We start from the raw sequence: 27,201 nt of genomic DNA, 5'->3' as shown, positions 1-27,201 counted from the left end.
CAGTTAGGTTTGCCATGAGAATGAAGCTGTCATCCAGAAAGTGAGCATAGTACCCAATAGATAGTTCTTAACCCTCATTCTGCTCCCATCCTCTCACCTCCAGTAGTCCCCCGTGTCTATTGTTTCCATCTTTATGTCCATGTGTACTCAATATTTAGCTTCTTCTTATAGGTGAAAACATGAGGTATTTGGTTTTTCATTCTTGCCATTATTTGCTTATGATAATGACCTCCAGCTGCATCTGTCTTTCTGCAAATGATGTTATTTCATTCTTTTTAATGGCTGCATAGTATTCCATGGTGTATATATACCACATTTTCCTTAACCAGTCCACTGTTGATGGAAATCTAAGTTGATTCCATGTCTTTGCTACTGTGAATAGTGCCTGAGAGAAAGGTTTATGCAAACATTACATTTACGATACATCAGGTAAGTTTTGTTTAATATAGGGTATAAGAACTTCAACTTGAAGCTAGACTCTGGGGTTATAATTCTGGATCCACCCCTTATTGCTAAGTTATTTGGGGGTAAAGTATTGAACTACTTTGCTTTAAGGACTTTACATATAGGCTGGCAGTGGTGGGAATCCCTTGAGGCCAGGAGTTCTAGACCAGCCTGGGCAGCTGATAGAGACCCTGTCTTTACAAAAAATAAAAATTAGCCAGGTATGGTAGAACATACCTCTAGCCCTAGCTACTTGGGAGACTACGGTGGGAAGGTCACTTGAGCCCGAGTGTAAGAATATACTGAGCTAGAATGCACCACTGCACTCTTGGGACAACGCGTGACCCTGTTTCTAAATAAATAACTAAAATAAAGGAGACTTTATCTGCACATGAAGTTATAGGATAATAATTAGATAAGCCAATCCACAGAAAGCTCTTAAGGGAAGGAAAAATATATGAATTGTTACTAAATGATAGATATTATTACTTTTATATTGACTCATGTTTTTGTCTGTCTCTATGTGTGGTTGGTTACCTTTCTAACCTAGAGTTTGCAGCCTGTCACTGAATTATGCTTCACGCTCATTTCTAGCAATAACCTCATTTATTCTCTCTGGACTGTTGTAATAATATCCCACATATTTGCCCTCTCTATGACCAGTGATGTAATAAATACTATATAAGTGTTAAGATATGTTTAAAATTTTGAGACTTCGTAATGTTCTATACTTAATTGTTATGAACAAAAGGATAAGAACTACTAATGAAGAGAAAAGGACTAAGTACTGGAAATCAGTGAAACATGAGCTGAATCTATGCTTCTTCCTAAACCACAACAAAACCTACTATTTATGTACTCGTGAACAGATTATTTAATGTTTTTGAAATCTCAGTTATAGGCCTGTGATGAGCACTAAGTAAAACACCGGTGAAAATTCCTACACATTCCATAGTATGAAGTACAAGTAAAATGTCATTTATTTCATTTTATTTATTTTGTTTCTGTAGTGTTATTTTATCAAGGCCTAGGCTGTGTTTTATTAAATCTTTGCATTCATATCATATATAGTTCACCATATACTTTATAGTATATTGTAGCTTCAATTAACATTTGTTTAAGTGAACTGATTGTAAAATTATGATTGCGGCAAGTTACAAAACTTATTAATATAGAAATAAAATTTATAGCAAATAATCATGTCAGTTAAAATACGTATTTATGGAATTTTAATTTCAATTCATTAAATTACAATGATATTCTATTTGCTTTATGCAAGCATAAATATTTTTCTACTTTATTTGCATAGGCACTTATTACTTTCTAGCTGCTTATGGAGTTCCAGCTGGAAATAAATGGAATTTTCCATGTGCAATTGTCACAGATATTGAAAACAGGTGCAAACCTCACCTGAGCATTCACACTATTCGAACTTCCAGATTGACTCAGACAATTAACATTATTTATTCACACTCGTTGCAGGAATCTATCTTTATGGCTAGTCTAAGTCTAAGACAAATATGTTTGTCTGCTTGAGGAAGTCAACTGGAAATAGCCAACCCTCTTTTCCCGAGCTGCTGGCAGTTAGCTTAGTGAAAACTGTATATGCAAAGCAAATCTATGCCTCACAAGAGAATCAAATTGTAGGCTCAAAAAAAAATGAAATTGTCCCAATTATGCTGATTTTCCTATGGCAGCATATGTGCTAAAAATTAAAAAGATGTTTGTAAAAGTTTGTAGTGTATTATCATTATTATCAGAATAACTTTCTAGGAACAAGCATGTACTGTAACATCAGTTTTAATTGTTCAGAATTCCTGGTTCCTCAAAACAGAATCCTCTCTGAGTTACTTAACCAGAAATGTAATTCATGTAAGCTTCATTGGAAACTCAGAAATTCTCTACTAAAGCCAAAGAGCCAGGCAGAGGCAGCAACCATGCACTACACATCACAGGGAATTTTCTGACTTGAAATGATTGCCATTATTTGTTGACTTCTAAGGCATTCAAGAATTGATAACAGCAACTCTGCCATTGCTAACCCCAAGAAACAGAGCACCTGTATCAGAGTGGTTGACAAAACACTGATCTTCTGTTAGATGTTGATCACTGCTATATCCAAGACTTGCTTGGTTGCATTTCACTGGAGAAACTTGAATTAAATGTTTGTAGTCTACTTAGAAGGGATCTTGTATATGGATGCTTTCTGGATTCTATTTGAGGAGGTAGAACTTACAGTGTGGAAAATTATCAAGGTGTAGAAAGAGAATGAAAAACAAATTGGGTAGCTTTAGGTAACAGATGACATCAACAGGGTAGAAAATAATATTATATAAGGATGGATTTGACTTTCAGGAATGCATGCTTTTTTAACAAAACAATGATTGATTCTTTAGAACACTGAGAGATTTACTTTAATTGTATATCTAGCTATTAAATGACTATATATTTATCAGTTGTGTCATTGTAATAGGTACTAGTGCCACAAAGATGTATAGATAACCTTCTGAACAATATACCATAGGGAATAGATATGTGATTTCATGCTTATAAAATAAGACAAGTCTCTAATGGCAGTATACACATGAAAAATCAGAGGACAAATTTCTCAAGTCTTCTTGCAATGCTAGAATTATCTTCAAAAAGCAATATTTGCAAACCTGGGTTCTTTTGACAATAAAAAAGGAACGGTTCTCTGTTGACAAAGGGACAAAAAGTATGTTTTATCCAAGAGAAACATCATGCAGTTGAAATTAGAAAGTATCTACTTATGCCAGAAATTCAGCATTACTGCAGTACGTATGCATTTGGGTGTGTTACATGATCTCAGGCTAGAAAGAGCTGTATTTTACATGATGCAGATCAATATGCCAAATATTTTGAGATATTAATAAAATTAAAGTCAACTCAGTAACATTATGAATGAGAATTATTGAACAATTAATTTACTAAGTATTAGTAAATACTTAGTAAAGTATTTACTAATTACTAATTAGTATTAGTAAATACTAATACTTAGTAAATTAATCAATCAAATATGATTTTAATGCATATATAATTCAATAAGTATACATACAGTTCATTCAGGATATTAGAAGTTCAAATTGTGACATCTTCAACTAATACCTGCATGATTAAAGACTGGTTAAACTCAGTAAAATTACATTGTTTCACCTTAAGAAATGGAATAATAACACTTCTACCCCAGGACAGTGTCTCGCTTTAATAGAAACAATTCAGTGAAATTATCTAAGACCTAATCCTTTTCTACATGTGCTCTTCGATCTTTAGACCACTGCAGTCTGGATACAATCCTATTAAATATATTCTTATCAAGGATACCAGTAACTCCAAAATGATGACAGAAATTTTCATCAGTGTGCTTCCAGGTAGTACAAACTGTCAAGTTGTGTATTTTTGCAGTCATGTCATGTTTGAAATCAGTTCAAATAGTGTGTGTTTCTCTCTCTTCCATCTTACTGGTCGGCCTCTATGTTCAGGAGATGTCTAGTTGGCTTTTTGTAATGAAAAAATGATAGAAGATGTTTGATCCCATATTGACGTTATGTATGTGTTGGTTTCTCTGACACAGTATCCCCTCTATCTGAGCCCTGCAATATCACACATTCACAAGATCTAGAGTTTTTCCGTCCTAAAGGTGGAGATTTACACCCCTTTCTCTGTGATGAGTATGAGATTCCTTAGACCTTCTGGACAGGTTTTTGTTTGTTTGCCAATCCCTGTGCCTTTTTTGGGTGCAGAAAACTTGGCTTTTTAATTTAACATAATCCTGGGTTGAAAGACTTGAAGCGTTTTTTCAGGCATGTCTACTAATGCAGTTTGCATGGCCTCTGACACATCACATTCTCAGTGTTTGTCAGTCCCTTGCTCTAGCTCAGCTTTAGAGGCAACACTCTTTTTTCATCTTAAGGAGAATCAAATGAACAGGTGAGATCCTAACCAACAGGCAAAATTCCAGCCACAAAATTCCCAAGTGTATCCAGATTCAGAGCTTTCAAAGTTTTTCCTCCTCTCAATTTCATTTGCAGCAGAGTAATATCACTTCCCACTTGTTTCTCTTTCCTGAGGTGATTACACAAATCATAGATAAATGTTTCCAATTTTAGCCACAAAGGCTCAGTTGCAGTCTCAAACTACAACCTAAAGAAGATAAACCCAATAAATCAGAATAATTTTTCTTATAGTTGGTAATTAACCAGCACCAATGTATTTTGGATTCATACTGTTTTTTGAAATCAGCATATATTAAATTTATTTCTTTTCTCTCTCAGGGAGATTCTCTCTCTCTCTCTCTCTCTCTCTCTCTCTCTCTCTCTCTCTCTCTCTCTCTCTCTCTCTCTCTCTCTGTGTGTGTGTGTGTGTGTGTGTCTCTCTGCCCCGTTCTCTCTCTCTCTCTCTCTCTCAGTGTGTGTGTGTGTGTGTGTGTGTGTGTTTGGATAGATAGCTAGATGAACAGATAGACACATAAACAGATACCAGTTAGGTTGGTCACATCAGTAAAGCCAATTTGGCTTCTGCTACTGATGGGATGGTGGCGAGGGAGGCTATTTATTCAAATGTGGATGTGGTAGAAAAAATATTTAAGGTATTGTAAAAAACAAAAAAGGGATAGCTACAAAAAATGGAAGATGAGTGGCCCTCAAAGTAGGAAAATACCTGTGCAAAATAATGTTTCATACAGATTCAACCATGTCAAAAACAGCTGAGTACAAGACAATTGATTGGTAAAACCTGATTATTTTGTAAAGTCATTAATAATTTTAGCAGAATTGATTGAATGGAATTGTAAGGGTCAAAGCCATGTTTCAATACATTTTGTAATAGGCCCAAAGTGGAAACAAAAGTTCACAAAGAATGGAGATGAATTGGGTAGAAAGAAAGATAATTAACTACAGGGTAAGAAGAGATAAAGACAAAGTTACTGTGTTCATCGTGTGTTCAAATGACACTGATAAGGACAAACTTATCAAAAAAAAATTGAAAAACCATGAAAAAGGGACATTAGTGAAGTTCAGGACTTTGGAACACCTAAAGTGTTAAGAATTGGGCTTAGTTTGGATGAGGGAGAACACTTGCATAACGATGAAATAGAAAAATACACTTTAAAGAATGGATATATACATGGGTAAAACTGGTATACATAAATACATACACACATACATATACACATACACACAACACACATATACACACACACATACATTGTACATGTATATACACTAAGAGAGATACACTCTGTATGTCTCTATCTGTATATATACACTGTGTATATACTTAGTGTATATATGTTTGTATATGGTGTGTATATATGTATATATACATATATTCACATCTCTCAGTATGTGTATATATGTATGTATGTATACACACTCAGACAGTTGTGTATATATGTGTGGTGCATATATATGTATCTGTATATATATATACACACACACAGATGTATATATGTAAACTCTCTCTGTATGATATATGTATGTATATTACACAGAGATATGTATATCTGTGTGTATATATGTGTGTACACATGTATATACACACTGAGACAGATACAGAGAGAGAGAGAAATCCACAATATTCTAATTTATTTTGTCATCCAATGGAAAGGGTTAAATTTTAGAAACCTGATTGTAGTGTACTGTTATATTTCTTTGTTCGGGAACATAGGTCATAGCCTCTATGTCTTGTAATTTATACATTGCAGTACGTATCTTTTAATGTCATCTATAAAATTATAATAGCAGAGAAATATCATCACATTTATTTCCTATCCCTAAAAGCAGGACCAATATCTGATGCAGAGTAGGTGCACAATCATTGCTATTGGCTGTAAAGGTTTGTAATGTAGTCTTTTATGGATGCATCAGCTACAGTTGCTGTCCTCTATACCATTCAGAATATGACTTTTCAGATTATTTTTAATAAAGATTTCAATTAAAAAAGGAGAAAATTGTAAGCCTTCAACTGCTGGGCAAAGTGATCCTGGGGAAACAAATTCATCAAGACTCAATATCTGTTCTCTGATTTTTGCTTACATTTTTCAACTCCTATCTCAACAACTAAATCTATTATAATTACTTTTGTGATTAATCTAGTTGAAGCCATTTCTCCATTAGCTCACATTTAACTTTTTATACTATTTACATGTCATTTACTTTTCTTTCTCAATTATTTTTATTTTATTATAAATTTAATTAATTTATTGGCAAAGATAAATTACATATATAATGCACATATACAAATATATATTTAGATCTCTGTATGTGTTCATGTGCTCCTTATTACTGTTTAGCATTTCATAACATGTATGTAACAGAGATAGATGGCTTAATCATGTCACCTGTTGAAGGACATCTGAACAGATTCCAATTCTTTGCTATTATAAATACAGCTGCCATGAACATTGTGTTTGTCTATTTCTCTGGGATAGATGCCCAAGGGTGTAATTTCTGGGTCGTATGGTAATTGCATGTTTATTCTGGTAAGAAATTGCCAAATTGTTTCTACCATTTTACATTTCCACCAGTCAAGTATGAGAGAGACAGCTTCTCCCTTCTTGCCCTGAATTTGTTGTGCTGTCACTAATTTTTAAAATGTATTAATATATTTTAATTAACAAATAAAAACTTAAATATGATATACATTTTAGTTTGTCATCTTAATAAGTAAGCAGTGATATTTCATTTTGCTTTTCCTTTACTTTTTACCTAATGACAAATGATGTTAATTACTTTCTCATTGCTTATTTTTTTATCTGTATGTCCTATTCACTGAAATGTCTATTAATATATTTTAGACATATTGTAGTTGTTTTGAAATTTGAGAATTCCTCATATGTTCTAGATACCATTCATTTTTGGATAAGTGATTTGAGGCTGTTTTCTTCAGATCTGTAGCTGTTCTTTCAATGACTTTACATGGGCATTCAAAAAAGAATTTTATCCTGTTTTAATTTTAATAAGGTACAAATTATCAGGGTTTTCATTCATATATTGTGTTTTACAGTCAAGTCTAGGAATAGTTTGCCTATGGAACATTTTGTACTATGTTTTTTTTAAAATTACAGTTTATGTTTTACATTTAAGTCCATAATCTATCCTTACCTATCTTTTATATAAAGTGTGACATTTTCATTGATGTCAGGTTTTTTTTATGTGAATATCAAATTGTTATAGAAACATTTATTAAGAAGCTCATTCTTTTTTTATCAAATGCATTGGACATATTTGTCAAAGATCAATCTTTATGAGTTTTCTGATTCTGTTTGCCAATATGTTGTTGAGTGTTTTGTTTGTTTTTAACATATAATTTTATAAAGTGTATTAGCCTATAGTTTTTATTTTTTATATTCTCATCTCATTTTGATATCAGCGCAATACTCAAAAAATGAACTGGAAAGTGTTTCATCCTCTTCTATTTGGAGAAAAAGATGTGTAAAGTTTATGTTAATTATGTAAATGATTGATGGAATTCTCCAGTAAAACCATCTGGGCCTAGAGATTTCCAGGCACTTGTTTAATTTTTATCATAGGGTTGTTTTTTCTTTTCTTCTTAAAATAAACTTTTAAACTTTAGAAAAATTTAGGTTTACAGAGAAATTGCACACACTTAAAAAAGTACAAACGGTTCACCACAGTTTCTCCTATGATTAACGTGATGATGGTACACTTGTCAAAATTAGCAAGCCGATATTGATACATTATTAAATTTCATACTTTACTAAAATTTTCCTAGTTTTTGCCTAATGTCCATTCTCTATTCTAGGATGGCATACTGTATACTAGATTACATTTACTCATGATGCCTCCTTAGGTTTCTCCTAGCTGTACCATTTCTCAGATGTTCCTAATTTGTGATATCCTTGAAACTTTTGATGACTGCTACTTAGATATTTTGTAAAAATGTCCTTATTCCTTATTTGGGACTTATCTTTTGTTTGTTCTCATGATTTGGCCATTGTTATTTGTTTTGGGGAGGAAGATAGTGGCAAAATGCCTTTCTCACTACATCATATCGAAAGTATTAATACATTATATCACCATTGCATGTCACCTGTGGTAGACAGAATAATGGGATCCAGATAAGTCTGCATGTTAATCTCCTAAATCATGACTATATTTTCTTCTTTTGGAAAAGTAGACTTTGCAAATATGATTGAGTTAAATATCTTAAAAGAGGGTGATTTTCCTGGATTATCCAGATGGGTTTATTATAATCACAAGGTCTTTAGAAGATGTAAGTTGGGGTCAGAGGAGTCAGAGGAGCTATGATGAAGGAAGCAGAGTTTTAAACCATGAGACTGCTGGCTTTGAAGATGCAAGGGGGCCATGAGCCAAGAAATGAGGGAAGCCTCTAGAAGTTAGAAGAAGCACTAGAGTTTCCAGAAGGCATTCTGCACTGCCAAGAACTGGATTTTTATCCCTGTAAGATGCGTTTTGGAATTCAGACTTTCAGAATGGTAAAATCATAAATTTGTGTTGTTTGAAGCAACAGCACAACAGTTTGGGTCTCCATGGATACACCTGCATTAAGTCCACATCTCTTCTGACCAAATTATGACAGTAAACTGGTGAGTATAGATAAACCCTGTGGCAGTAGAGTAAATGTAAATTGGTGTCTGTCACACATGAAGCTGCTGTTGGTAATTTCCAGGGATTGAGACAGAGAAGACAGCATTTGTGAGATCAGTCACTAAACACCAGTCTTTTTTAACATCTTGTAGTTATTGCATTATGGAAACCATGTCTGGGACTGATGAGACTATGTCAGGTACAACTTAATTTAAGCCTTACTGGCCTGTTAGTTTCCATGAGGCATTCATTTTTTTATGGGCCATACAAGGGCTGTTTTACAGAAAATGTGTTGTTACCAGCATTTCAACTTCTAGCATGTTAGTATTAGTCAGGGTTCACTAAAGAACCTTGTATAGATATATAATGTATACATAGATACATAAGAGTGGATTTACTATGAGAATTGGCTTGTGTAGTTATGGAACCTGAGAAGGCCCACAGGATGCTATCTGCAAATTAGACAGCCAGGGAAGTTGGTGGTGTGGTTCAGTCTGTGTCCAAAGGCCTTAGAACCAGAGAAGCTCTCATATCTGAGGGCAGGAGTAAATACAATTTCCCAGCTCCATAAAGAAAGCGCATTTACCCTCTCTCTTTCTTTTTGTTTTATCCAGGCTCTCAGTGAATTGAATGATTCCTGCTCACATTGCTGAGAGCAGATTTTCTTTATCCAGTAACTGACTGAAAGCTAAATTTCTTCCAGAAATACATTCACACACGCACCTAGAAATAACATTTTACCAGGGCCTAGTTATTCCTCAACCCAGTCAAGTTGCACATAAAAGTAACCATCACTTATGTCATTACTTAAAATGGTATCTAGGTATTCTATATTGTTTTAAATTAACAATTTCTATGGGCTCAGTCATTTCTACTGGTTCTCGGATAGCTTGTTCAATTAAAACTAGTCTGAGAGAGGATTGTCACGCTTTCTATTTTACAGCATTAGGTAGGAAAAGAAATACCCAGTGAAACATAATATCTGTTTCAATAGTACGTTCAGGCAAAGGATATATGACAAAAACTCATAAGTTTTATCCAAAATTTTTCTCTAATCTCATTAATCATTGCATCACTGTCACCTCCCAATCTAACCTTAGTCACCATTAAAACTTCACTAGCAGTTTTCAGAATCACAGTGCGTTTGGCTCCGGGAAGTAAATGTTAGTAGCATATAAGCAACCTGGTCTAAGTTATTTAGGTACAGCAACCCAAATGCAGCAAGAAAGTGAGGAACAGGCATATTCAGTGGGTGAATATCCCATCCATTATGAAGCCAGTCCCAATTAGCTTGCATCGAAAGTATACTAACTGTTTTATCTGCAGTGTCTCACTTGACATTTACAGATGAAGTTGGGAAGTCCATTTTATCTGGTCCACTAGCCTGGCTGTTGCCTTGGGAATACCTTCCTGTGTGTCTGGATCACATAGAGCTATGTGTAATTATGCTAGTGAACTGTGGGTCTTGTGTCAGCCCAAATATGCTCTTCCCCTCTGCAGCATTTAAAATCAAATACACTACTTCCAAATTAGTCACTCTCAAAATAGATTTCAGTAAAGATTCTTCAGGACACTGATGATACTGACCTACAATATGGGACAACTCCTTTAACTGGTTTTAGTAGTTCTTAGTTTAGATTTTCCCTCCCCTCATGTGGATGATCTTCTTGGTCACTAGAAGCCTTAGAGGTACTTTCTGTTGTTATGGCATACATTCTCCTTTTGTAGGCAGCTTTCATGCTACTGGATGTAGCTCAGACGAACAGAAGTCTAAGCTCAGTTTAGCATCAAGACCTGACCCAGCACCTTCTTTCATTTTAGCCATTACAAAAAACAGTAACCAAGGGATTGTATGTTTAGCATCTTTCTTATTATTTTGCATGTCATTAGTTATCGAATGAGCTGACTTCTTGAGAATTGGGTCTACCACCAATTCTAATTTGTGGACTTAACTTTTACCTTTAGTAACTCATGACAGCACAGCTGCAGTTGCATACCACAGGTGACTAAGTATCCATCTAGAGATCAAACTTACTCGGCGCTCCACCTTTTCATTCTTTCTCTTCACAAATTACATCACAGGCTATATTATCCTATCTCACTTCTCTGACACCAACTAAGAGAAAAGCCATTTCTCTACTCAAAACCCTTCTGACATCAAATGTGTAGGTTTTCAAAACCATGCAGTGCTCCAGTTTTCTGTACACATCAGCTGGGTGTTCCACAGCTTAATTCAACTGTGACACTAAGTACTCAGAATCGACACAGAATCCGCAGGTTAAGTAAGGGTCAGTCATACAAAACAACCCCCACTTCAAATGCCAATCACAAGTCTAGACCTCCTGTATTTCTGACAGACTGAAAAGTCAAGAGGTCCTGTGATTTCCCTCTTGGTTCTATAGCTTGCTAGAATAGCTCACAGCATTCAGGGATTACAGGTTACTCTCTATTAATGGTTTCTGATAAAGGATATTATAAAGCATACAAATGAATAGCCAGATGAAGACGTACATAGGGCAAGGTCCAGAAGGATCCCAAGTGCAGGAGATTCTATCTCTTGGTGTTGGGTTTCACCATCCTCCCTTTACATGGATGTGTTCACCATCTGGAAGGCATCTGGACACGAGTTTAGTCTCTTCATGCAGGCTTCATCATATATGCACTATTTATAATTAATTCAATTTTCAGCCTCACTGGATAGGGACTGGGGGTAACTGAAAGTGCCAAGCTTCTAATCATGGCTTGGTCATTCTACTGACCAGCCTCTGTTGAAAAACTGTCCGTAAGCTCACCAAGAGAAGCCCCATTAAACGAGACATTTGTATCACCTCGAATTCCAAGGAAGTTAGAAGCTCTGTGTCAGGTACTGGGAGTAGAGACTAAGTACATGTGTTTCTAAACAAATTTTGTTGCAATGTAGGACCAAAATTGCCTTCTTTGAGAAGACCCAAGATGCCCTGTCTCTATGTTTTTTGTCCAGTCCTGAGATCCCAAATCAGCTTACTTTTTTGTTACCACATTTCAGAGTCCTCTTTTGATTATCTCTTGTATCATTTCCAGGGATGATCATGGTGGTTAGTGAGGAGAAGCCAGGAAAAAACTGTTTTATGTCACCTAGTTTGAATCAGAAATTGCCCAAGTTGCCTTTTTTCTCTTTAAATAGAAAAAAATTAGTTTTTACAAAAATCTACTAATGTTCCCAAAATGTATAATATACCATCTGTACAACATACCACAATGTACTACTTTTAGGAAAACTCATTCAATTTCTTATGAAAAATGTAAAAATATTCAATGTCTACTAAATTATGAATCATATTTGATATTTCAAATGCACAACTCTGGAGCCTGAAGCTGTTTTACAATATTGGTATTACTTTCAACTTAAGAATTTATCCTGTGATTAAAGTTATATCACATAAGCCAAGTGTAAAACTACTATGAAAAGACAAAATATATATACATATGTATATATATATGCCTACGTAATCTATAAAAGCAATTTGCTAATTGAACGGAAACATAATTGTATCAGACAGAATTTAAGGGACAAAACAATATTGATCTGTAAAGAGATTGTGTGTTTAAATATTGAAATTCACTCTATTACGACGTTATATTTTGAAAAAGTCATTAACAGTCTCAATTAATATGAGACTATTTTATATTTTACTTTAGCTTAAGTAAGGCAGATACTTGTGAAGTCAGAGAAAACTGAGTCTCACTGCTAAATGGAGCTCAAATGTATACAGGAACACTTGGAATTATTTGTTTAATACAAATGAAGGTTTTGAAGTGCCTCCTGAAAGTGAGATTATGCTTACTCGAAAGTGAGTTATGCTATTCTGATATAAGGAAGAGAAACAAAAAAGCAGCCATTTATATACACAATTATTTATTTATGTGTGAAATACAAACAATGACAATAACTAATAAATGATGTTGGTATTTATAAAATAAAATATTTTTCAAGCTCTGAATAATTTTTGGCTGATGATGATAAGACAGAGTGTACTTTAACATGAAAATGTTCAGTTAATAAATACTTAAAAATCTTCTTTCATTTATTTGTCAGTTTAAATTCAGAAAACTTAGAGAAGTAATTATGTTGACAGAAAGCTCTTATCAGAATTGTCTGCCTTACAAATCTAGAGCCATATATTTAATATTCATGTACTAACAGGTTTGAATGGTCCCAATTAAAAATATTTTCAAATATTTATGAATAGATTGGTTAATGTGTATTACTTACCAAACATATTACATTCCTATGGAATAACATTTAATGGAGCTCTTTATTTAAATTTGGAGATGTAGTATTTAACATAAAGTGAGAAGTCAAGTTTTCTATCCAGAAATAACTATTTTTGAATAATTTTTCCCATGTCCAAAACATGTATATACATATACATGTGTAAAAACTTCTAACAACTATCTGAACTTGATCATATGAAGTTAGAATAAAAAAATTCAAAAGCATGTTTTATAGGATTCATATCTTTGAATCACCTAGGAAGCTTTATGAAATACATATTCGTTAGCAAAATTGGATTTACCATGAAGCTAATAAACTTTAAGCTGTATGGACTCTCACTTGAATGAGCACCTTCCATGGCTCTAAATTTGTATTTGTAAATTTGTGTGTTTTTTTCTTCTAACAGGCCTCCCAGATTGTATGCATATTAGTCTGCACACAATTTCAAAGCACCCCTGATTCTTCTTCCTTAAAAGACTTCTTTATTGAAATTTTGACAACTGAGTCCTTAGGATATGCAGTCTCACAAGCTTTGGAATAATTCTCATGAAAAATTATAAGCCAGTATTTTAAATTTTAGAAGTTTGATTATAGCAAAAGTAAATAATGAGAAAGTGAACAGTCCGTGATGCTATTATATTATTGTTCAAAGCTCAAACCCACAGTTTTCATAAGAGATTGTACTCTAATTGAGAAGTAATCCTTATCATGCGTAAAACAGAACTACCCACAACAAATGCACAGATATTTAGACAATCAAGATACAAACACTGGCATGTGAGGACACAGCAAGAGGCACCATCTTGAAAGCAAAGAGCAAGGCTGCGCCAGACACTGAATCCACTGGCATCTCAACCTTAGACTTTTCAGCTTAAAAAACTATGAGAAATAAATTTCTATTATTTGTAAATGACCCAGTCTGAAGTATTTTGTTAGAGCAGCATTAATGGACTGAGACACCTTGAAAATGTCAAAAAACAAGAGAAGGAATTGTAATGTAAACCAACTATTTAAATAATGATACTTTTTTCTCTAATAGTCTTGCTATTTGTTTTTTTTTTTTTTTTTTTTTTTTTTTTATTATACTTTAAGTTCTAGGGTACATGTGCATAACGTGCAGGTTTGTTACATATGTATACTTATGCCATGTTGGTGTGCTGCACCCATCAACTCGTCAGCACCCATCAATTCATCATTTATATCATGTATAACTCCCCAGTGCAATCCCTCCCTCCTCCCCCCTCCCCCCTCCCCATGATAGGCCCCAGTGCGTGATGTTCCCCTTCCCGAGTCCAAGTGATATCATTGTTCAGTTCCCACCTATGAGTGAGAACATGCGGTGTTTGGTTTTCTCTTCTTGTGATAGTTTGCTAAGAATGATGGTTTCCAGCTGCATCCATGTCCCTACAAAGGACGCAAACTCATCCTTTTTTATGGCTGCATAGTATTCCATGGTGTATATGTGCCACATTTTCTTAATCCAGTCTGTCACAGATGGACATTTGGGTTGATTCCAAGTCTTTGCTATTGTGAATAGTGCCGCAATAAACATACGTGTACATGTGTCTTTGTAGTAGAATAATTTATAATCCTTTGGGTATATACCCAGTAGTGGGATGGCTGAGTCATATGGTACATCTAGTTCTAGATCCTTGAGGAATTGCCATACTGTTTTCCATAATGGTTGAACTAGTTTACAATCCCACCAACAGTGTAAAAGTGTTCCTATTTCTCCACATCCTCTCCAACACCTGTTGTTTCCTGACTTCTTAATGATTGCCATTCTAACTGGTGTGAGATGGTATCTCATTGTGGTTTTGATTTGCATTTCTCTGATGGCGAGTGACGATGAGCATTTTTTCATGTGTCTGTTGGCTGTATGAATATCTTCTTTTGAGAAATGTCTGTTCATATCCTTTCCCCACTTTTTGATGGGGTTGTTTGTTTTTTTCTCGTATATTTGTTTGAGTTCTTTGTAGATTCTGGATATTAGCCCTTTGTCAGATGAGTAGGTTGCAAAAATTTTCTCCCATTCTGTAGGTTGCCTATTCACTCTGATGGTAGTTTCTTTTGCTGTGCAAAAGCTCTTTAGTTTAATTAGATCCCATTTGTCAATTTTGGCTTTTGCTGCCGTTGCTTTTGGTGTTTTAGACATGAAGTCCTTGCCCATGCCTATGTCCTGAATGGTACTACCTAGATTTTCTTCTAGGGTTTTTATGGTATTAGGTCTAACATTTAAGTCTCTAATCCATCTTGAATTAATCTTCGTATAAGGGGTAAGGAAAGGATCCAGTTTCAGCTTTCTACTTATGGCTAGCCAATTTTCCCAGCACCATTTATTAAATAGGGAATCCTTTCCCCATTTCTTGTTTCTCTCAGGTTTGTCAAAGATCAGATGGCTGTAGATGTGCGGTATTATTTCTGAGGACTCTGTTCTGTTCCATTGGTCTATAGCTCTGTTTTGGTACCAGTACCATGCTGTTTTGGTTACTGTAGCCTTGTAGTATAGTTTGAAGTCAGGTAGCGTGACGCCTCCAGCTTTGTCCTTTTGACTTAGGATTGTCTTGGCAATGCGGGCTCTTTTTTGGTTCCATATGAACTTTAAAGCAGTTTTTTCCAATTCTGTGGAGAAACTCATTGGTAGCTTGATGGGGATGGCATTGAATCGATAAATAACCTTGGGGAGTATGGCCATTTTCACGATATTGATTCTTCCTATCCATGAGCATGGTATGTTCTTCCATTTGTTTGTGTCCTCTTTGATTTCACTGAGCAGTGGTTTGTAGTTCTCCTTGAAGAGGTCCTTTACATCCCTTGTAAGCTGGATTCCTAGGTATTTTATTCTCTTTGAAGCAATTGTGAATGGAAGTTCATTCCTGATTTGGCTCTCTGCTTGTCTGTTACTGGTGTATAAGAATGCTTGTGATTTTTGCACATTAATTTTGTATCCTGAGACTTTGCTGAAGTTGCTTATCAGCTTAAGGAGATTTTGGGCTGAGACGATGGGGTTTTCTAAATATACAATCATGTCATCTGCAAACAGGGACAATTTGACTTCTTCTTTTCCTAACTGGATACCCTTGATTTCTTTCTCTTGCCTGATTGCCCTAGCCAGAACTTCCAACACTATGTTGAATAGGAGTGGTGAGAGAGGGCATCCCTGTCTTGTGCCAGTTTTCAAAGGGAATTTTTCCAGTTTTTGCCCATTCAGTATGATATTAGCTGTGGGTTTGTCATAAATGGCTCTTATTATTTTGAGATACGTTCCATCAATACCGAATTTATTGAGCGTTTTTAGCATGAAGGGCTGTTGAATTTTGTCAAAAGCCTTTTCTGCATCTATTGAGACAATCATGTGGTTCTTGTCTTTGGTTCTGTTTATATGCTGGATTACGTTTATTGATTTGCGAATGTTGAACCAGCCTTGCATCCCAGGGATGAAGCCCACTTGATCATGGTGGATAAGCTTTTTGATGTGCTGCTGAATCCGGTTTGCCAGTATTTTATTGAGGATTTTTGCATCGATGTTCATCAGGGATATTGGTCTAAAATTCTCTTTTTTTGTTGTGTCTCTGCCAGGCTTTGGTATCAGGATGATGTTGGCCTCATGAAATGAGTTCGGGAGGATTCCCTCTTTTTCTATTGATTGGAATAGTTTCAGAAGGAATGGTACCAGCTCCTCCTTGTACCTCTGGTAGAATTCAGCTGTGAATCCATCTGGTCCTGGACTTTTTTTGGTGGGTAGGCTATTAATTGTTGCCTCAATTTCAGAGCCTGCTATTGGTCTATTCAGGGATTCAACTTCTTCCTGGTTTAGCCTTGGGAGAGTGTAAGTGTCCAGGAAATTATCCATTTCTTCTAGATTTTCTAGTTGATTTGCGTAGAGGCGTTTATAGTATTCTCTGATGGTAGTTTGTATTTCTGTGGGGTCAGTGGTGATATCCCCTTTATCATTTTTTATTGCATCTATTTGATTCCTCTCTCTTTTCTTCTTTATTAGCCTTGCTAGCGGTCTGTCAATTTTGTTGATCTTTTCAAAAAACCAACTCCTGGATTCATTGATTTTTTGGAGGGTTTTTTGTGTCTCTATCTCCTTAGTTCGGCTCTGATCTTAGTTATTTCTTGCCTTCTGCTAGCTTTTGAATGTGTTTGCTCTTGCCTCTCTAGTTCTTTTAATTGTGATGTTAGAGTGTCAATTTTAGATCTTTCCTGCTTTCTCTTGTGGGCATTTAGTGCTATAAATTTCCCTCTACACACTGCTTTAAATGTGTCCCAGAGATTCTGGTATGTTGTATCTTTGTTCTCATCGGTTTCAAAGAACATCTTTATTTCCGCTTTCATTTCGTTATGTACCCAGTAGTCATTCAGGAGCAGGTTGTTCAGTTTCCATGTAGTGGAGCGGTTTTGATTGAGTTTCTTAGTCCTGAGTTCTAGTTTGATTGCACTGTGGTCTGAGAGACAGTTTGTTATAATTTCTGTTCTTTTACATTTGCTGAGGAGTGCTTTACTTCCAATTATGTGGTCAATTTTGGAATAAGTGCGATGTGGTGCTGAGAAGAATGTATATTCTGTTGATTTGGGGTGGAGAGTTCTATAGATGTCTATTAGGTCCGCTTGGTGCAGAGATGAGTTCAATTCCTGGATATCCTTGTTAACTTTCTGTCTCGTTGATCTGTCTAATGTTGACAGCGGAGTGTTGAAGTCTCCCATTATTATTGTATGGGAGTCTAAGTCTCTTTGTAAGTCCCTAAGGACTTGCTTTATGAATCTGGGTGCTCCTGTATTGGGTGCATATATATTTAGGAGAGTTAGCTCTTCCTGTTGAATTGATCCCTTTACCATTATGTAATGGCCTTCTTTGTCTCTTTTGATCTTTGATGGTTTAAAGTCTGTTTTATCAGAGACAAGGATTGCAACCCCTGCTTTTTTTTGTTCTCCATTTGCTTGGTAGATCTTCCTCCATCCCTTTATTTTGAGCCTATGTATGTCTCTGCATGTGAGATGGGTCTCCTGAATACAGCAGACTGATGGGTCTTGACTCTTTATCCAGTTTGCCAGTCTGTGTCTTTTAATTGGAGCATTTAGTCCATTAACATTTAAGGTTAATATTGTTATGTGTGAACTTGATCCTGCCATTATGATATTAACTGGTTATTTTGCTCGTTAGTTGATGCAGTTTCTTCCTAGCCTCGATGGTCTTTACATTTTGGCATGTTTTTGCAATGGCTGGTACCGGTTGTTCCTTTCCATGTTTAGGGCTTCCTTCAGGGTCTCTTGTAAGGCAGGCCTGGTGGTGACAAAATCTCTAAGCATTTGCTTATCTGTAAAGGATTTTATTTCTCCTTCACTTATGAAACTTAGTTTGGCTGGATATGAAATTCTGGGTTTAAAATTCTTTTCTTTAAGAACGTTGAATATTGGCCCCCACTCTCTTCTGGCTTGTAGAGTTTCTGCCGAGAGATCTGCTGTTAGTCTGATGGGCTTCCCTTTGTGGGTAACCCGACCTTTCTCTCTGGCTGCCCTTAAGATTTTTTCCTTCATTTCAACTTTGGTGAATCTGGCAATTATGTGTCTTGGAGTTGCTCTTCTGGAGGAGTATCTTTGTGGCGTTCTCTGTATTTCCTGAATTTGAATGTTGGCCTGCCCTACTAGGTTGGGGAAGTTCTCCTGGATGATTTCCTGAAGAGTGTTTTCCAACTTGGTTCCATTTTCCCCCTCACTTTCAGGCACCCCAATCAGGCGTAGATTTGGTCTTTTTACGTAATCCGATACTTCTTGCAGGCTTTGCTCATTTCTTTTTCTTCTTTTTTCTTTTGGTTTCTCTTCTCGCTTCATTTCATTCATTTGATCTTCAATCGCTGATACTCTTTCTTCCAGTTGATCGAGTCAGTTACTGAAGCTTGTGCATTTGTCACGTATTTCTCGTGTCATGGTTTTCATCTCTGTCATTTCGTTTATGATCTTCTCTGCATTAATGAGTCTAGCTGTCAATTCTTCCACTCTTTTTTCAAGATTTTTAGTTTCTTTGCGCTGGGTACGTAATTCCTCCTTTAGCTCTGATAAGTTTGATGGACTGAAGCCTTCTTCTGTCCTCTCGTCCAAGTCATTCTCTGACCAGCTTTGATCCGTTGCTGGCGATGGGCTGCGCTCCTTTGCAGGGGGAGATGCGCTCTTATTTTTTGAATTTCCAGCTTTTCTGCCCTGCTTCTTCCCCATCTTTGTGGTTTTATCTGTCTCTGGTCTTTGATGGTGGTGACGTACTGATGGGGTTTTGGTATAGGTGTCCTTCCTGTTTGATAGTTTTCCTTCTGACAGTCAGAAGGACTGTCTGTTGGTCTGTTGGAGATTGCTTGAGGTCCACTCCAGACCCTGTTTGCCTGGGTATCAGCAGCAGAGGTTGCCGAAGATAGAATATTGCTGAACAGCGAGTGTACCTGTCTGATTCTTCCTTTGGAAGTTTCCTCTCAGGGCTGTACTCCACCCTGTGAGGTGTGGGGTGTCAGACTGCCCCTAGTGGGGGATTTCTCCCAGCTAGGCTACTCAGGGGTCTGGGACACACCTGAGCAGGCAGTCTGTCCGTTCTCAGATCTCAACCTCCGCGTTGGGAGATCCACGGCTCTCCCCAAAGCTGTCAGACAGAGTCGTTCGCGTCTGCACCGGCTCCCACTACTTCCCCTGTTGTTCTTCAGCTGTGCGCTGTCCCCAGAGGTGGAGACTACAGAGACAGGCAGGCTTCCTTGAGCTGCTGTGAGCTCCACCCAGTTCGAGCTTCCCAGCGGCTTTGTTTACCTACTTAAGCCTCAGGAATGGCGGGCGCCCCTCCCCCAGCCTCGCTGCTGCCTTGCGGATAGATAGCGGCAGACTGCTGTGTTAGCAGTGAGGGAGGCTTCGTGGGCGTGGGACCCTCCCGGCCAGGTGTGGGATATATTCTGGTGTGCCTGTATGCTTACAGCGCAGTATTGGGGTGGGAGTTACCCGATTTTCCAAGTGTTGTGTGTCTCAGTTCCCTGGCTAGGAAAACGGATCCCCTTCCCCCTTGCGCTTCCAGGTGAGGCGATGCCTCGCCCTGCTTCTGCTCTCGCTGGTCAGGCTGCAGCAGCTGACCAGCACCGATTGTCCGGCACTCCCTAGTGAGATGACCCCAGTACCTCAGTTGAAAATGCAGAAATCACCGGTCTTCTGTGTCGCTCGCGCTGGGAGTTGGAGACTGGAGCTGTTCCTATTCGGCCATCTTGCTCCGCCCTCGGCAAAAGCTTTTAAAACCTAGTCTTGCTATTTGTTATACGTTTACTTTGAAAAACATGTAAATATCAGTAAGAAAAATTTAAATCAAAAATCTTTATTGAATTACCATGTGATCCACCATCCACTACTGAGTATATATCCTAAAAAAATGAAATGCGTATATCAAAGAGATATCTGAACTCTTATGTTCCCTACAGCATTATTAACAATAGCCAGGATATGAATCAACCTAGATGTCAATAAGTGGATAAAGAAATAAAGAAAATATGGTATGTATACACAAGGAAATACTATTCAGCCATATATAGAAGGAATTCCTGTCATTTTACTGACAATATGGATGAACCTGGATGACATTAAGTAAAATAAGCCAGGCTCAGAAAGATAAATATCACAAAATTTGACTTATGAGTAGAATGTTAAAAGTTAAACCTATAGAAACAGAGAACAAAATGGCAGTAACCCAAAGTGAGGGATTGGGGAGATGTGGATGAAATGATACAAAATTTTGGTTAAATGTGAAGAATAAGTTCAAGAGACCTATTGTACCTCATAAGGTAACAGTAGCTTATAACAATATGTTACATACCTGAAAATTGCTAAGATAGTAGGTTTTAAGTGTTTTTACCTCAAAAGTGGTAAGATAATGAATAAGCTAATTAGCTTAATTTAGCCAGTTCACAATGTATGCATTTATCAAAACATTATGTCATACACCACAAACATATACAGTTTTATCAATTTATATATACACATATACACACACACATATGTCTCAAAGCGATTTTTGTTAAAACACATTTGACTATATCAACAATAAAACCACCTTTAAAATGAAAGACCCAAGTGCCACAGAAAGACAACATACTCTCCTGGTGAACTAAGAGTAATGGAAAACTCTTTTTAGAGTTGTGAAGCTGGGAAGATGAATGACAGTTTAATGGCATTGGGGACCAGTAGCCTTGACAGAGTCTCCGAGGTCTGTCAATCAGAAAGGAGCGGACAGTGTTACGATCTAAGGGCCATGAGAGTAAAGAAAACAAAGTGGAGAGAGTTTTGTCTCAGGAGAAGAACAAAGGCTTCTGAAACACACTGATCACTAAAAGAAGTGGCAATAGATGAGTAAAACATTTTCTCATAATAAATGCAGGAGTAACCTAGCAAGTTATTAATTGAGTAGGTTATTAAATGTTCCCCATTTGTAGAAAGTCATTTGCCTCCACAGTAGAATGTCTATGTTTAAAATTCAGCAGATAGAATTCCAAAGAAGGGAGAAATGTCTATTTTTATGTGTAAAAGGTATGGGAGGAGTACTTTTGCATCCACTTTCAAAACAATTATTCCTGTCTTTCGCCACTTCATATCACTGAGAACAGTGGATTCGAATGACATTAAATTACTAAAGAAAAACAGTTCTCCACAGCTCAAAGCAAAAATACCTAAACTTTGAAACATGGTCAGTATTCAAATGAAGATATTTTAAATGCTCATTACAGCTTTGTTCTGGAATCTACCTTTTATTTGAAATGTTATCTCTGTTTAAAGTTTCATTTAAAATTCTAGATACTTTAGAAATTTGATTTGAGTGCTTTCAATTTGTATCAAAATTGGACACAGACATAATAGAGTTTAGAGAGTTACACAAGCTAGAAGCATTGCCTCTTACTGAATTTCTACCAAGAAAAACTGTGTTAAAATATTTTGTTAGGTTAAGAACAAAAATGTGTTCTTATAGAAAAATTTGTGGAGAAAAATTAATTTGCTTTCATTTATGTACAAGCCCTGTATAGTAATGGAAAACTAAGATCTTCTGCTATTTAAATCAATTACATTTGGATTTATGAATAATAGTTTAAAAATAAAAATCTAATATTAATCAAAAGTATCTGAAATATTTTAAAGGTATAGTATAAGAAGCCTTTGAAATAAATTTGAAATATCAATATTAAGACAACAGAAGTCATAAAACTTTAGCAAATACAATGCTTAATTGAAGACTTGGAAAGTAATGAATATATTAGCATTTTAGCTCCTAGAGCTATGTTTAAAATTAATCTACTTACAAACAAAAGAGTAAAAGTAGTACTAACACATCATTTTTCTATTAATAATTTATATCAATATAATCATTATTTTCTTAATTCTAACTTGACCCTTTGTCTTAGAATTGACAGACATTATTTAGCCTTGCTTCTTAACATTTTGGATATCCTTATGATGATTGACTTAGTAGTGAATACAATATATAAATAATCCAGGCTCTATGTGTTTTCAAGAAAAAAAATATTACTTAAAATTAAACTAAAATACTTCCGCACAACAAAGGAAGCAAAGAACAGAGTGAAAATGCACCTACAGAATTAGTAATTTACTTATTCGAGTTTTTTACTGTCTTTAGCATCTATCTATCTATATCTATCTATCTATCTATCTATCTATCTATCTATCTATCTATCTACTATATATCTCAGTGTCCAGAATAGTGCCTAGCTCACAGTAGACTCTCAATAAATATTTTAAATGTAATCATCTGTACAACTAGCTTTCATATCTGAAATTTAAAACCTCCTTTATGTTATAGTTCTAAAACACTATTATTAATCACTTACTGGCATAGAAATATGAATACATTTAAATACTTAGTGATTTACTTAATTTTTTATTTAAATTTATGTATTATTCATATAAATTATTAATTATGACCATCAATGGATATTTATAGCAAATAATTACTGATCAACAATTGATTGGTAATGATGGTTACTATTCATCATTTATTTAAATTTCTTCATAAATCATTTGCTGTAGAGGTAAGACTTTCTAAAATATGGTTCATTATTTGGAGTCCCATGTATACCTTCTAGCCATGTTCTAGATGCAGTATGTATGAGTTCATCATTCAGTTTCTTTAAAGAGGAGTCAGTCATCTTCTCATCACATCATTTTGCAGTGTTTTCTGCCACATAGAAATCAAGACTATGGCCTAGTTAGTGTTATCTCAGTATTTTCTGAGCCATATTCTCCAAAGGCTTATTTGGAGGAAACAAAACCAGCATACAACAATTAGTAGGGTTCCTATACACTAACAGCAAATTATCTGAAAGTTATATTAAGAAAGCAATTCTGTTTACAATCACGATGAAAATTAAGTATTTAGGAATAAATTTAACCAAGAAAGTCAAAGATCCGTATACTGAAAAATAAAACATTCATCAAAGGAATTGAGACACAAATAAATGTAAAGATATTACATGTTCATTTATTGAAAGAATTAATGTTAAAATGTTTGTATTACCCAAAATGATGAAAAATTCAATACAATTTCTATCAAAATACCAAGATAATCTTCATATAAATATAAGAAGCAATGCTAAAATTTGCATGAAACCGAGTAAGACCACAGATACCCCAAACAATCTTATGCTGAAAGAAAAAAGCTGGAGGTATTACACTACCAGGCTTAAAAATGTATCACAGGCTGTAGTTAGCAAAGCAGAATGACACCAGCATACAAATAAACACATAGGCTTGTGGAAAATAATGGGGAGCTTAGATATGAATCTATACTTATACAATCAAATGTTATTTTAATTATTGTTATTATTTTTGAGACAGTCTTACTCTGTTGCCCAGGCTGGAGTGCAGTGGTGCGATCTCGGCTCACTCCAACCTCAGCCCCTCAGGTTGAAGCGATTATCCTGCCTCAGCCTTCCAAATAGCTGGGACTACAGACACATGCCACCATGCCTGGCTAATTTTTTTGTACTTTTTTAGTAGAGACAAGGTTTTACCATTTAGTAGAGGCGAGGCCAAGCTCATCTCGAACTCCTGACATCAAGTGATCTACCCACCTAGGCCTCCCAAAGTGCTGGGATTATAGGCACAAACCACTGCACCCCACGCAATAAATATTATTGATAAAACTGGATATCATCATACAGGAGGATAAAATTAAACATGTATTTCATACCATATAACAAATCAAATCCAAATAGAAGATAGACAGTATATACACTGCACCTATGAAACTACTAAAATAAGGAAAAATCTCCATGACATTGATCTGGGCAGTGTTTTTTTGGATATGTCCCCAAAAGTACTGGCAACAGAAACAAAAATAGACCAATGGGATTACATCACACTAAAAGCTTCTGCATATCAAAGGAAACAATTGACAGAGTGAAAAGACAAGGTAAACAGTGGGGGAAAATATACACACATTATTCATCTGATAAGAGGTTAATATCCAAAATATATGAGAGACTCAAACAACTCACTTGTAAGAAAACAAATAAACCAATTTAAAAATAGAGAAATGATATGAATGAAAGATTCTCAAAGTAAGACACACTAATGATCAGAAGGTACATTAAAAAATGCACTCATCAACATCACTAATAATCAAGGAAATGCAAATTAAAGCCACCATGATATAACATCACACACAGGTTAGAATGGCTGCAATCAGATAGGTGAATGATAAGTATTGGCAGAGATGTAGAGAAAAGGGAATCCTTGCAGACTGTTGGTAGAAATGTAAATTAGTACAGCCATTATGAAAAAATGTATGGAGGTTCCTCAAAAAATTAAAAATAGAACTAGCCTATGATCCCATAATCCGACTACTGGGTGTATATCCAAAGGAAATGTAATCAGTGCTTAAAGAGATATTTGCACTCTCATATTCCTCACACTCACAGTTCCTCATATTCAGTCCATTCATTGAATGAATGGATGAAGAAAATGTGGTCCATATACACAGTGAAATACTCGTTAGCTTTTAAAAATAACTAAATCCTGACATTTGCAACAGCATAGATGAACCTAGCAGACATTACGTAAATTGCAATAAACCAGGCACAGAAAGACAAATACTGCATGATATCACTCATACATGAAATCTAAAAAACTAGACTTTAGAGAAGTAGAACAGAATGTCGATTGCCAGGGGCTGGGGTGATTGAGTGAGTGTTTGGGGGCGATGTTGAACAAAGGACACAAAATTTCAATTAGATGCAAGGAAAAAGTTGAAGTGATCTTTTGTACAGCATGGTGACTGTACTTAAAAATATATCTTTGAAAAATGCCAAGAGGATGGATGTAAAGTATTCTCACCACAAAAATGATCATTGTATGAGAAAATGTATGTTTATTAGCTAGATTTAGTCACTCCACAATGGAAATATACTTCAAAGTATGTTCTACATGGTAAATACATACAATTTGATTTGTCAATTAAAAAATACGTAAGTAAATAGTGTAGTTAAGATAGGCTCCAAAGGTAGATAACATGTAAAATTGTTAGAAACAAGTGAGAGTGTTTGCCATGAGGATATTAGATAAGAAAATAAATTCCTACAGATAATAATTCCTTTAATTATTGCCTACAGATAAGCTTTAATTTTTTTTTTTTTTTTTTTTTTGAGGCATCTCGCTCTATCACCCAGGCTGGAGTGCAGTGGCATGATCTCGGTTCACTGCAACCTCTGCCTCCCAGCTTGAAGCAATTCTGCTTCCTCAGCCTCTCGAGTAGCTGAGATTACAGGCACCCGCCACCATACCTGGCTAATTTTTATATTTTTAGTAGAGACGGGGTTTCACCATGCTGGTCACGCTTGTCTCGAATTCCTGACCTCAAATGATCCACCCACCTCGGCCTCCAAAAGTGCTGGGATTATAGGCTACTTCTTACTTACTTAATAATGGCATTAAGGTTGCCTGTGTTAGGTATATTTTGGGAAATGAATCATGATATATTATCTGGTAACTATATATATGCATGTTGCTTATGAAGTAACTTGGAAATTGTTAAACTCTAAAATCCCCAGTATTATATAAAATGGAAGAATAGTCTGATTTATGCTCTTCTTTCCTTTTTCCCTTTGTCCTTCCTATTTACTGCCAATTCATATTATTTATTGAAATTCTATTTACACAATACATCTTAGTTTAGTCTAAGGTCCTAATAGTGAAGTACTTTAAATTCAGAGAGATATAAATAAATTATATTATTGACGGTAATTATAATGCTTGGATCAACCAAAAACACTCCTTTCTTATTGTTATTACATACAGTAATATTTTCTACTGAATTAAGTTATTTTATTTATAATAGTACCTAATTAATTAATGCAATCTACAAAATAACTTCTGGTCTCATTGAAGTTTTCAGTTAGGCCAATAAATAGTTTTCAGATGGAGGAAAAAATTATAAATCATCTGTATAAACACATACAGGATATTCACTCAAGAAAAATTAAGATAGCCATATCATAAATGTATATTCTGTTTAAAAATGTGCTGTAGATGCCCATTATACATCAAATAGTATTCCAAATAGTCACATTTTATATTACCATTTATATTCAAAATGTAATATTGCAATTAGTTGTCAATTGTTTTGAGCACTTGCTTTACTTTCTGATAATATTATGATATATGACTGGAAAAATTTGTGTCAGCACATGTCTGCTTTTAATTAGACAACTTATTTATGGGTATAGACTGTTATTTACAAGGGCAAAATACCTGATTCACAGAGAATACATTATTTGTTTAAAAATAACCGTAGTTATTTAATTTACCTTCACTTTACAATATAACTTTTTATATCTCTGTTTTGTATTTTGTTTTTCCTATGCTAGTAAACTTTAAATCAGCCAATTAATT

The sequence above is a fragment of the Rhinopithecus roxellana genome, chromosome 18, assembly GCF_007565055.1.
Source record: "Rhinopithecus roxellana isolate Shanxi Qingling chromosome 18, ASM756505v1, whole genome shotgun sequence".
NCBI lineage: Eukaryota > Metazoa > Chordata > Mammalia > Primates > Cercopithecidae > Rhinopithecus > Rhinopithecus roxellana.
This window is presented reverse-complemented; position numbering follows the sequence as displayed.